Genomic DNA, 14,606 nt, shown 5'->3' with positions numbered 1-14,606 from the left:
ATAGTAACTCCACGAATAACCAATTATCTCTACTTTTCTTAATTTTTTATTTCTGTTTATTTGTTCGATTTTTATATGCTCCTGGGATGGACACAACATCTACAAACTTTCAGTATAACTATATTCTTGATAGCTATAACTTTTATAATAATTAAACTCACAAACAAATTTATAAAATTAAATCCTCATTTTGGCATACAGATTAGTGTATGAAGCACCCAATGTAGAGATTAAGGTTATAAATTTATGATTGTGCTTTTAATTCTTGTTTAATTACTGCATGTAACAGGATCTGTACTTGATTTAAAATTAATAATTTTTAATATTTGTGTTTACTTACTCTGTATGTTATACTTCTATAAACAAAGTATATACTTTACCTTTAGAAACCGTCGCGTGTCTATCCATTGATATGAAGCGCCATCCAATGGATTGAAAAAAACATTTAAGTACGTGCATAATATGTTTATCATTTATTTTTAATATATGTGCGCATTATATATCGTAACCAATACTTTAAATGGTCAGTTTCTCGCTTAGGAATTCAATAGGGTAGATTTTCGGCACGCAAATTATTTGGAAACCTTGTCGATCTCTATTATAATAACCACACATAAGTTACTCTATAAAAGTATCAAACGAGGCTTAAGACAATTAGTTTTGTCAAACATGTATTACATAAGATTATGAAAGAAACATTCCACGAACATATATATGACTTATTAATTCACATCACTATTACTTTTGTATATTTTGTATCCATATGTTTTATAGAGGAGATATATATAATAAGCCAGCGTGCCATTTACTAGTTAACTATGTAATATACAAATTATATACACATAGGAATAGGGCCTCACGTGACCTGGTGGTTAACGCCCTTCACTCACAATCTGCAGGTTATGAGACTAAATATCATCTCTGAAGGGGCTCGTTCTGTCAGTCCTAAGAGCATTATTGCGTAAAGGTCAATCACACTATTCGTTGGTATAAGAGTAGTCCCAGAATTGGCAGTGGAAGAGACAGATTTTTTACCCTCTTGGTAATCTGCCATTTTAGAACGAGGAAAATCAAGCGCAGGTAGCTTTTCAATAAACACACAAACATCAGAATACAAAGTTTAATTAAATGCAGTACAAACGTACAATCATCACAACACAAAGTCTAATTAAATGCAGTATACATTCATCAGAACACAGTCTAATTATACACAATACAAACACACACTCATCACAACACAAAGTCTAATTAAACACAGTACAAACACACAATCACTTAGAACACAAAGTTTAATCTGAGTAAAACTGGTAGTTAAATTTGAACTTAACAGTTTTTGCTGATTTTTGAATTTGAAGTTCTGACAAAATGCTTTGTTCTTTGTAAAAGACATGATTGAAAGAGAACGAATGTTAGACCCGCTGATAAACAGTTTGGCACGCTACCCACTGGTGCACGTTTTGTCTCCATAATAACTTATTGTACTAATTCTGGAACTTCTAAAGTTATATCGGCAATATTCTTCACCACGTACAATCCTGTACAATGTTTCCCATAATTTCCACAACTTGAAATATATTGATTTTATTTATACTTAAACTAGTTTATATTATTTTCCATTATTGCTTTCTTTTTCAGTGTTTGTATATTCATATGCCTAATAGTTTATAATTATTTATTTAATAATTATTACATGTTCTGTGTAAACTAAGTTGAAGGAACAACTGACAATATCGGACATATTCAACAGCAAAACGTGCCTCAAGCCTTGGACGTTTTCAAACGTATTTGCATTATCCTTTGGGCCACTCCCGATTCATGATGTTCATACAGCAACTTCAAATAATAAATCACGAAATCTCAAAATAGATGGCTGAATTCTACTTTAAGAGATTAAGAGTCTCTGTGATATATAATGAATTATATATGAATGAAAATAATGAATTAATTTTCATTTTAGTTACCAGAGGGCAACAGATAGCGATAAATTTCTTAATTCAATGTATGCAATCGCAAAATCTTAACTTAAGTAAAAGCCACTGGGAATTACGTCACACTTGACTTCTTGAAATAGGTTTGTTTGTTTTTTTGGGAATTTCGCACAAAGCTACTCGAGGGCTATCTGTGCTAGCCGTCCCTAATTTAGCAGTGTAAGACTAGAGGGAAGGCAGCTAGTCATCACCACCCACCGCCAACTCTTGGGCTACTCTTTTACCAACGAATAGTGGGATTGACCGTCACATTATACGCCCCCACGGCTGGGAGGTCGAGCATGTTTGGCGCGACGCGGGCGCGAACCCGCGACCCTCGGATTACGAGTCGCACGCCCTACGCGCTAGGCCATGCCGGGCCTCTTGAAATAGGAGGAGTCATAAAAACCAAAAGGTATATACTGTAATGCATTTACTGTTATACATTTATTTTAATATCTATGTTTGTTTCAGTTTAATGCGTGTGACATATATTTTTGGATATGTATTGCACAAGTCCCGCCTGTTTTTTGAAACTTGTAGAAAATACGCGGGTGTAAGAATCAACAATATATGTTTTACGAAAGTACTAGTGTATCTTCGAATATTGTTACCAAGTAAATTATCGAGAATCTCGCCTATTAAGTGTGAAAGCAAGCCATCGCAGCACGTTTTATAACATTATTGGTCAGCTACAGTCAGTATACCAAAACCCTCGGAAACTATAATTGTAATTAACGCTTATTAATCGGTAAAATACAGAATTTAACAACGAATGCTTGTAAATTCAAAACGTTATAAACCGTTCAACTTCAGTGAGCTAACTTCGGACGTGAGTATTTCTACGATGATATTAAATATCTTCATTGGTAAAAAGTCAGCTTGTAAGTTGTGGGAGACCAGCCAAAAATAGACAGATTTACTCTGCTTGTCGTGAACCTGGACCATCGCTAAAATATTCAGTTCTAGACCAGATAGAAAATTCAGTATAGTTTGCAAAACTCTTGTATATAAACCAGTATTTGTAATAAAGACTATTACAAATTGTATTATTGTTTGTATATTAAAATATATTTGTGTTAAGAAAGAAAATTGTGTGTACAAATCTTGTTGGTAAATATCATAAGTTTGATATATATTGACGTTCAACTAACTTCTAAATTCAACTTCAAATTTCCGGTTATTAGGAATCGTAATAAGTTAATATACATAACGTAATAAATCGGAGATAAATTATAATACTTAACATTATCCAGATAATATAGTTCAAATACTGTCTGTCCAGTACGATTTTAATGACGTGTGTAAAAAAAAGAGTCGTTAGGGGACTGCCATGAAACCTTATAAATGTTGGTATAACAAGCCTAAACTAAAAATACAGTGTGGGATTACCTGGCCTAGAGCTCAGTGAATAAAATTTAACATGAGAGTGAAAGTATCGATTCAATTTTAAAGTTAAACTGGTTTTAAATTAAGTTATTTTCTATTACATTGTTAACCTTTCTGCATATTATAGTATATATATTGGAAGATGTTAATCTGACTGATTTTTACCAATAATTATTCTATGAATAGTCCGTGTCTGGTCGTTTCTGACAAGCTAGCCGCTAGTACTATGTTTTATTTACTTGAAATTGTACTATACTGGCTTTTGATGTTTGTTTAGAATTTCGCGCAAAGCTACACGAGGGTTATCTGCGCTAGCCGTCCCTAATTTAGCAGTGTAAGACTAGACGAAAGGCAGCTAGTCGTCACCACCCACCGCCAACTCTTGGGTTACTTTTTTACCAACAAATAGGGAGATTGCCCGTCACATTATAACGCCCCACGGCTGAAAGCATGTTTGGTACGACGAGGATTCGAACCCGCGACCCTCAGATTATGAGTCGAACGTCTTAACCCACCTGACCATGCTTAAATTGTTTTGATTTCAAAGTTAATATGCTTCATATGTTTGCAGTTTAATAGTTAACTGTAGAAATCTGTAGTAATCATATGCCCTATTCGGTAATATACTGACACCTATATGATATCAGGTATTTTAAAGTAAAGAGAGTTGATGAAACGTCTGAGGTATTTCATATTACAATAACAGTTCTTTATGATACTTGATATTTCTGTACATGGCTAGTAGTGGGCCCGGCATGGCCAGGTGGGTAAGGCACTCCAATCGTAATCCGAGGGTCACGTGTTTGAATCCCTGTCGCACCAAACATTCTCGCCCTTTCAGCCGTGAGGACGTTATAATGTGACGGTCAATCCCACTAGTCGTTGGTAAAAGAGTAGCCCAAGAGTTGGCGGTAGATGGTGATGACTAGCTACCTTCCCTCTAGTCTTACACTGCTAAATTAGGGACGGCTAGAGCAGATAGCCTTCGTGTAGCTTTGCGTTAAATTCAAAACAAACAAACATGGTTGGTAATAAAAAACACCATCTTGAAGTTATGTATTAAATACACGACCAGTTTGTTTGCTTGTAGTTTAAGAACAAAGCTGCAGGATATACTATCTGTGCTTTGCCCACTACGGGTATTGAAATCCAGTATCTATCATTGTAAGCACCAATGGTGAGGGGGGTAGGCTATATGGTCAGTAAGGAACCGTCTTGAGGTTATGTACTAATAGTTAAGTACGTGGCCGTCATGTGTGATGAGGTTAAATGGAGAGTTTTGTGTTTGGATGTTGTTCGTTTATTTAACAATTTCATAAATAACTTTTCTTAAAGTAACAGGTTTAAACCTTATTGAATAAAATGCTAGTTTAAATGTAATAGTTCAAATTTTGTTTTCAGTTAGTATTATTAATATTGTCATGAACTGAGGTTTTTAACGTTTCAATTTAAATCTTTTCAAGAACGCGTACGACGTTTAGAACGAAGACCTCTATAACAAAGGTGTAGAAAGTTCTAAAGAAAAGTACCTCAGGTTATGTGGTAAATTCGAGGAGTTGATTATAAATATGATGTTCACAGGGAAGTGAAACAGATAGCTTTTCAATGAAAGTAAAGTTTTGTTTTGTTTTTAATCACAAACTACACACCAAGCTATCTGTGCTGTACCAACTATGGGTATTTAAACCTGGTATTAACGTTACAAGCCTTCAGTGGTTAAATAAAGTGAATCAGTTTAAGTTATAACCAGCGTTGGATCAGTCAGTACTTTGTTTTCAATTCCTTGACAAATTATCCATGGAGTTATATATGCAAGTTTACTTTGACATTAATATTCAATTGTTTTATCTGTCTTATGAAGTTAACTGTTTGAATCGAAGCTTCAAGAATCTGAACTCAGCTGGTGTTTCAGCTGAAGTGACACCTACATTATGGATACTAAATATAAACGTGTTTTCTTGGGTAAGAAAAGAGTTGTGTGTTTAGCAGCAATATAACTTTTTTATTTTGCTGGTATGCTTCTCATCTCACACTTTAACTATCGACTCTTCTTAAAACTATTTCCCAGAATAAAATCGAGTAGCTAACATCCTATTCGTATGTTCTTAATAAAACAGTTGAATTATAACAGTTAGTTATAATATAATGATCTCGGGGCTCAGATTTCACCTTTCGATCCACAGCTCGTCACGCCAACCACTTAACTGTTTCCAGTGCTTATTTTGAGCAATAATTGTCTTCTTAGAATTGATTCAAACGTGCAAATATTTAGAACTGACGAAGATTTGAGTCTTAGTTACTGATTACAAAGGCAGGTTTACAGTCACACGTATCCTCTAAGTTTGAATCTTGGATAGTAACAGAAAAGCCTTTTTACAACCATAATGCAGAGTAAAATGTTAGGTAGTTGTAACGAAGGCAGATTTCCAACCACTATTGTGTATGTATATATACGACCTACTAAAATTCTCAGTATATTATACTTGCAAGCTGCCATAGAGTGGTGTAGTTTTAGTGCTACACGTTTAGTTTTTGCTTTTTTTTTTTATTTTGGCGCAAAGCTACAAGAGGGATATCTGCGCTAGCCGTCCCTAATTTAGCAGTGTAAGACCAGAGGGAAGGCAGCTAGTCATCACCACCTACTGCCAACTCTTAGGCTACTCTTTTACCAACAACTAGTGGGACTGACCGTCACATTATAACGCTCCTACGGCAGAAAGGGGAAGCATGTTCGGTGCGACCGAGAATCGAACCCGCGACCCTCAGATTACGAGCCGAACGCCTTAACCCACCTGGCCATGCTGGGCCCACTACACGTTTAGAGAATTGCTAACAGTGTTCAATGTCCATATAAAGAATACACGTGGATTATCATAACTATCATACTAATTTAACAAGCTTTCATCATGCTCAAGATTTCCTACCAGGCGAGGATCTGATCATATTAATAGCCTAGCTTTTAACCTGAAGAACTCATGGATTAAAATGCAATGTTGGCCGAGGCATCAGATACAAACTAAACTGACTGGCAGCTACTTTGATGAAAACTAGTTATCATCACGAGTGCTAGAAGACTGAATAATCTTCCCTCACCTCCATGAAGCTTAAGACAAGTTGAGAACAGACAAATGATAAAGTATACCAACAAACGAGCCTTATAGGGTTCAGTAACTTTGTTTGTTTGTTTTTGAATTTTGCACAAAGCTACTCGAGGACTATCTGTGCTAACCGTCCTTAATTTAGCAGTGTAAGACTAGAGGGAAGGCAGCTAGTCATCACCACCCACCGCCAACTCTTGGGCTACTCTTTTACCAACGAATAGTGGGATTGGCCGTAACATTATAACGCCCACACGGCGTTATAATGGGCGAGCATGTTTGGCGCGATGGGGATGCGAACCCGCCACCCTCAGATTACAACTCGCACGTCTTAACACACTTGGCCATGCCGGGCCTCGGTTCAGTAATTTCAAGTGCCAAGGCTTGGATCTGTATATCCAATTCCTAGCAAATTTTGGTGTGTAGGGGATGGAGAACTGGAATACCTCAAGAAAAATTACTTTCACTAGCCGGGAACGAATGAAGCACAAGTAAATATACTCGTATACAGAGCATCAGATATAAGAGATTTAGTTGGCTTTGAAATAGCCTGAGGCGAGGCAAGAATCTAGCCACAAAAACCAAGTCTTCACAAAACGAGTTGACGTCCACCTCAGGAAATATGCCACAAAAAATACACATGCCAGCTTCAGCACGACCAATGAAGCAAGGGTTGAGGTTAACGTCCAGACAATCAGTGACTGCTTCTGAGATGTGTGATCAGTTAATGTTTCATCACCACTTGGAGACGACATGAAACATTCATTCATGTCTGGGAAAATTGCTACACTCAAAAGCAATACAAGACACGATTAATGTCTGGCAGGAGTACTACGACCAAAGACAAGACCACAAATGTTCTTACGTCTCGCAGAACTACTATATCAAAAGACAATACCAGAGATGTACTTACCTCTGGTAGGACTACTACATGTGGAGACAACACTAGACATTCACTCATACCTGGTAAGAGTAGAACATCTGGAAGTAACACCACACGTTCACTCACACCTGGCAAGACTACTTGGTCTGGAGGCAACACCAGACATTAATTTATGTCTGGTAGGGCTACTACATTTGGAGGCAAAACTAGATTTTCACTCGCATTTGGCAGAATTACTACATCTGGAGGCAACACTAGACTTTCACTCACATCTGGCAGGACTACTACAACTGGAGCGCCAGACATTCATTCATATCTGGTAATACGACTACATCTGGAGGCAACACCAGACTTCACTTGCATCTGGCAAGACTGTTACACCTGGTGGCAACACTAGACATTCATCATATCTAGAAAGACTACTACGACAACATCTGAAGCAACACCAGCTATTCATTCAAATTCGGCAAGATGACTACATCTGTATCAACACCAAACTGTCACTCACATCTAGCAGGGCTACTACATTTGAAGGCAACACTACACAAGACTATTACATCCAGAGGCAACACTAGACATGCATTTACATCTGGAGATGACACCAGGCATTATCGTCTAGTAGGTCTACTACATCCCAAAACTAAAATCAGCTGAAGGGTTGCCAAAACACTAATGACGGATGAAAGAAACTTGATTAACACCACCAATAATGGTGGTGGAAGCCCTGATAGCTCCTATTATCGCTTGTAAAAATAGCACGAGTATGAGAACTAAGGTATATATATGTTAAGAGCTTATTTCCAGTCAGACCTCTACCACTGTCAACAGTGTGGACTTAGAGAGTCAATGAAGGATCCTCTCCATTGTCAGACAGCCATGAACCGACCACGAACAACTTAAAAAAAGTCATGAATTAACCATCCATCATCATCACCAATGTTCCACTAGTGCAGAAGATCCACCTACTAAAGCAGTACTGCCAATATACGACCATCAAATGACTGAGGGCTGAACCATGTGCAACCAGAAAGAATAGCAAAGAATTTCAAAAAAAGTTTTGTAAAAATATGGTCACCTCTTAATTTTACCTTTATTAAATTACTACAAATGTGACACTGGTTCATTTGTGCATAATTTGCTGTGGTTAATAATGTGTTTGATATTCTTTTATTTTACCACATAAATGTATCAGCTTAAATACGTTTTACCTGGTAATTTAAGTTTTTATTTACATCTATGTTAAACAGCGTATTTTTGTTTGTGTCGCATCTCAATTTTAACACGTTTCGATTTTTCTTTTATGCATTCCACAAAGGGTTTGGTTTTTAACTACGACTGTTTTTTCTACGAGGTTTTATTTTGTTCTAATTGTTTTCATTTTTACAAAGGTTATTATATAAGAAGTGTGAAGATCGGTATCTGTGTTTAAAGGGTTTAAGTTGTGTAACGTAAAACTACTTTAACTCACAAGCTTCTACAAACATTTTGTGTTAATCCTTGGATAGTTGGCAGATACCAAAGGATTGGAAGTTATCTAATATATCTACTCTCTTCAAAAGAGGCGGTAAAAGTTGTCCCAGTAATTATAATATTGACCCATTAGTTTTACATCAGTAATTGAAAAAAAATTAGTAATGTCTGTTAAAGGGTGCTTTGCAAAGTCATTTAACAAAGTTTAGAATTTTATCGGATAGTTAACACAGTTTCACCAAAGGAAAATCTTTCCTTACAAATATTTTGACCTTCTTTGAAAAGGCTACTGCTTGTGTAAATGAAGGAAAGGGTTTAGATTTGGTGTATTTGGATTTTTAAGATCATTTAGCAAGGTTCCACATTAAAGACTTGTTAAGAAAAATTGTCTCTATAGGTGTGAGAGATAAGTTAGCAAATTGGATAGAAGAGTGGCTGGATGGTAGAAAGCAAAGGGTTGTTACAAATGGAGTTCAGTCAAACTGGATTAATGTCACAAGTGTGGTACCTCAAGGCTAAGTCTTAGGACCTTTGCTCCTTTTGGATTAAATCAGGGACATAGATGAAGCAATGAATGGTCAATAATTTACATAAATTTGCAGATAATATTAAGGTCTTGTGCATTGTTCACTGGGAAGAGGATGCTGATGATTTACAAAAGGATTTAGATCATTTACTGAGTTGGGCAACTAAATAGCAGATGAATTTTAAGTATAATGAATGGAAGGTAATGTATGTGGGTTGTCATAATTTGAATCACAAGTATAATGTGGATGGGAATAACCTTAATGGTGGTATGAAAAAAAGATATTTTAGTGTAATAGTTTATCAGTTTCTGAAGCCATTGAAACAGTGCGCTGTCGTCAGTGGTAGGACAAATTGGATTTTAGGTTGTATCTACGGAAATATTGAATATAAGTTTAAAGAAGTTATAATGTCATTTTATAGGTCACTGGTTAGACCACGTTTGTAATATTGTATTCAGTCTTGTGCTTCTCACCTTAAGAAAGGCAATGAATTCTTGGAAAGGACTCAGATTAGAGTTACTAGAGTTGTGCCTGGGATGGAGGGATTGTTATATGAGGAGAGACTGAAATCTCTCAAAATGTTTCCTCTTGAAAAAAGAAAAGTTAGAGAGGATCTGATTGAAGTGTTTATATTGTAAGGATATTAATAGTATTGATGTATCATTGGTTTTCATATTTAACAGTTACAGCAGTAGGACTAGGGGACACAAAAATTTTGGCAGGGTAGGAGTCATGTTCAGTTAAGACAGTTTTATTTTTCTAACAGCATTGTTGATCTTTGGAAAGTGTTGCCTTCGGATATTATGGAGACAGTAAATTAAATGAGTCTTAGAGAAAGCTGGATAAGTATTTGAATGATAAGGGTTGGCTTTAAAATTGTTTTTTAATACAAGTTTCTTATAGTAAAGCCACATCAGGCTATCTGCTGTGTCCACCGAGGGAAATCAAACCCCTGATTTTAGCATTGTAAATCCAAAGGCTTACTGCTGTCCCAGCAGGGGACTTTTAAATATAATTTAGTGTAGAACACTCAAGATGGACCAATAGGTTCAGTGTTATCTCAAAACATTAGGTTATATCCGTGATGATGAGAAAACCCACTTGTGGAGAAAAATATATAAATGTAAAAATGGCTGGTATGGGGTCTGATTGAACTGATGTATCAATATTGTAGTTTCATCTTATATCTGATTTAATTAATTCAATTCAGTCTTTAATTTTGAGATTTTTATGTATCATTCTATAATATGATGTCAATTTCAATTAACAGTGAAGTAAAATTGAAACTGATATGAACATTAAACACGGCATGTGAACAATATGTTATATTTCTTTGTTAAATGTGATATGCAGGTATCTGCAATGGCAAGAGAAAATTAACATAAATCTTGGCCAGTATGTGTTAAATAGATAGTATCAGTTTTAAAACTAAAATTAATCCTCAGCTGCAGGACAAATCTGAAGGGAGTGAGGAAAAGAATGGAATAAAAATTACCATGTATCTTATTATTGTTTTAAAATAGTTTTATGGAACGTGCCAGTTATTCAGATTTATGCAGTTTTCACATACCAGTTTATCAATAAATTCATCAAGTTTGTTCCTAGCCTGTTCCTATATAGGTTTAGTTGCAATGTTTCAACATTTCAAATTGTGGAATAAGAGGTTTAAAACAGCTAATAATCCTAAACGAGTACATGTACAGGTTCTGTTATTAAATACAGATTATTAATTGTGTTCATTCTCACAAACTTGAACAATTTGAAAGACATTCTCGGATAACTATTTTTGTCTAATATCCAGTTCTGTGGAGCTATCATATAGCTCTAAATATGATCAGTTTACTAAAACCTACACAGAAAACCTTTCAAATAATAAGTAGTTCTGGGAAATAATAAATGGTCTTTTTAAATTTGTCATAGCACAAAATTTAACTCCCCCCCCCTCTATAGATTCTAGAAGAAAAAAAAAAACGTTTTTGTAAAATATTGTGGCTAAATATTTTTATGGTAGCAAGAATATAAACATATCTTGTAAGCAGTGCCTCACTTACAGATATCCAAACATTCTCACTGTAGCAATAATATAAACATATCTTGTAAGCAGTGCCTCACTTACTAATATCCAAACATTCTCACTGTAGCAAAAATATAAACATATCTTAAAAGCAGTGCCTCACTTACAGATATCTATGCATATCTTGTAAGCAGTGCCTCACTTACAGATATCCAAACATTCTCACTGTAGCAAGAATATAAACACATCTTGTAAGCAGTGCTTCACTTACTGATATCCAAACATTCTCATTGTAGCAAGAATATAAACATATTTTGTAACAACTACCTCAGTCCTTGTTACAGATCAGTAACCTAATATTCTCCTCATGACAAGGATATCAGCATGTCTTGTACAGAACCTTCACTTATAGATATCTAAACATTCTCATGGTAACAATGATATCAACACATCATGCAAGGTTTACCTCAATATCACATACTCCCATGGTAACAAGCTCAGCATGTCTAGGAAGGAGCATCTCAGTTCTTCTTACATACATTCAAACATTCTGATAGTATACATAAACATATCTTGTAAGCAGTGCCTTACTTGCAGATATCCAAACATTCTGATAGTATACATAAACATATCTTGTAAGCAGTGCCTTACTTGCAGATATCCAAACATTCTGATGGTATACACAAACATATCTTGTAAGCAGTGCCTTACTTGCAGATATCCAAACAAACCATTAATATTTGTTCTTGTGTTCTTTGCCTTATACTGTATCTTCATTCTACAATACAATAAAAGACTGTTGGACTTTGTTCAAGGATTTTGTACAATTTGTCCAAATTGTTGGTTGTCATTTAACTTTTTCAAAATCCATGTAACCCCACATGGCCTCAACAATGTTCAAACCAGGACTCTGTAAAGGCTACAAATTATTTATGAGTGTTCAACCAGTCTCTTTATGTACCAAATAGGTCTCTACTACATTAATTGTATATTTGAGAGTCAATGTCCCACTTAATGAGTTTGTTTTGAGGACAATAACACACTGAATCAGAACCTGGTTATCAGGATATTTATGAAAGTTCCCAACACCCTTGGCTCCTCAACTGTATTAATCCATCCACACCCCCATACTTTACTGTAAGTGAAGAATTACTATTCTGTTCAAAATCTGTCAATAAAAACTAGAGTAAAAATGTCAACCTGAAACCCTTACTTAAATACCTTCCATATCATGTTTATGGTTTAAATTAGTTATAAAACAAATGTGATGTAAGAATATAAATAGTGACAATCATTAATATTCTGAAAACTGGGTATCTAGCTTTCAGATGTTGTAATGATGTGGCTATTATAGTGACATCCAACATCAAATAGCATTCCACACTTTTATTAATTATCTATTATAAAAGTATTAAAAATCATATTGACTGTGAGAGTAAGTACTTATTTTATAAAAAATAGATCAACCTTTCTTTATTCTGTGACTCTAACACAACCATTTTACTTTCAAGTGAAAACACCATTCCAAAATGATCAGTTTCTGATGGAGTGTGACATGAAAATATTTTAAGAACATGGCTTCAGTCAGTGAAACACTTTTGAAACATACCAAAAACTGGAATTGCCAAAAGGTACAACTGCTACCATGGTTGACAAAAGTGGGCCTAGAAGACCACCCAAAATTTTCATATTAGATGTTAAGCACCTTAAATTTAGTTTGCTTGGAGGTAGATGAAAATCTAGCAGCTTCCTTGCTGCAGAGCTTCAAAAAACCACTGATGTTAAAATTTACCCTTCCATAGAGCATGATGCAAATGACATCAAGAAATGCTGAAAGATGCACTACATCAATGGAACCTTTGTTCCCAAACAGAAAATACTTAAGTATACTTAAACCAAAAGACTGGTCATTCTGTATGTGGAGAAAAGTACTTTGATCAAAGTCTGAGAACAAAAACAGTATGTTAATCCTATGGGTGGTAAAAGATTAACCATGGTGGAGGTGGTGTCCAAGTATGAAACTGTTTAACCACAGTTAAATTTGATGATCTCTACTCATCTACTATGAAGAATGATTTAAATTAGTGAGAGAAGTTCTATTTATTAGTCTATTAAGAATCCAAATATATGGTCAATATAGTAAAAAGAGTATCTTACTGGCTTAGACCATTATAGAGTTCAGTGTGTGAGGGACAATCTTAATGAAGTAAAACAGCAAAGACAGTCTAAGTCAAAGAAGGAATCCTGGACAGTGCTTCAACATGCCTGGAATTCAGTTTGCATTGTTTACCTCCAATAGTCAGAAGAAAGCATTTGTCAACAACTTCTGGCAGTGATTTCATCCAAGTGTGGCCACAAATATCTCCAAAAATTTGAAGAAAGCATTTTTCAACAGCTTCAAGCAGTGATTTCATCCGAGTGTGGCCACAAATATCTCAAATAAAAGAAAGCATTTGTCAACAACTACTGGCAGTGATTTCATCTGAGTGTGGCAACAAATGTCTCCAACAGTTTGAAGAAAGCATTTTTCAACAGCTTCAAGCAATGATTTCATCTGAGTGTGGCCACAAATATCTCAAATAAAAGAAAGCATTTGTCAACAGCTTCTAGCAGTGATTTCAACTGAGTGTGGCCATACAGAATATTAAACTCAACATGTTATGAATTTAAAAAGTACAGTTATCAGTGAATGGTCTTCAATTAAAGTTCTGTAACAAGTGTATCTGTGGAATGTCATAAGTTATAGGAACAAGTAAATGCTGTGAATAAACACAACATTAATACAGTTGAAGTCCAACTCTTTCACTATTTTTGAAAAGAGGTAACAGCACAGAATGAAAGAAAAAGTAGCCAATCACAAGCCTTATTCACAAAATCAGCTAAGATCTTTTCATTACAGACAAAATTCTCCAAAACTACAGACCTGATACAGATCCACATTTAATATGTATTGAAACAGGAACGTGTTTCAGCAGACTGATCATTTCAAAATTTTTTTTACCAAAAGTTTACAGAAACTGGTGTATATAGATGTTTTCTTTTTACAACATCAAAGAAAGTTTTTTTTATTTATTTTAATTAAAATAATTTTTACTGCAGGAAACCCCTTTTTGCATGATGTACCTCATTAAGTATTATAACAACACAATTCATAAGACTTTGTTCAGTTATATTTACTTTATACAAACCTAACTGATTTGAGAATAAAGCCTGTAACTAAATAAGACAACAGAAATGTTGTTTAGGGAATCAAGTTCC

This window comes from Tachypleus tridentatus, chromosome 13 (assembly GCF_004210375.1).
Source record: "Tachypleus tridentatus isolate NWPU-2018 chromosome 13, ASM421037v1, whole genome shotgun sequence".
NCBI classification, from domain to species: Eukaryota; Metazoa; Arthropoda; class Merostomata; order Xiphosura; family Limulidae; genus Tachypleus; species Tachypleus tridentatus.
The sequence above is the reverse complement of the archived record's forward strand: the minus strand, read 5'-3'. Positions refer to the sequence as shown.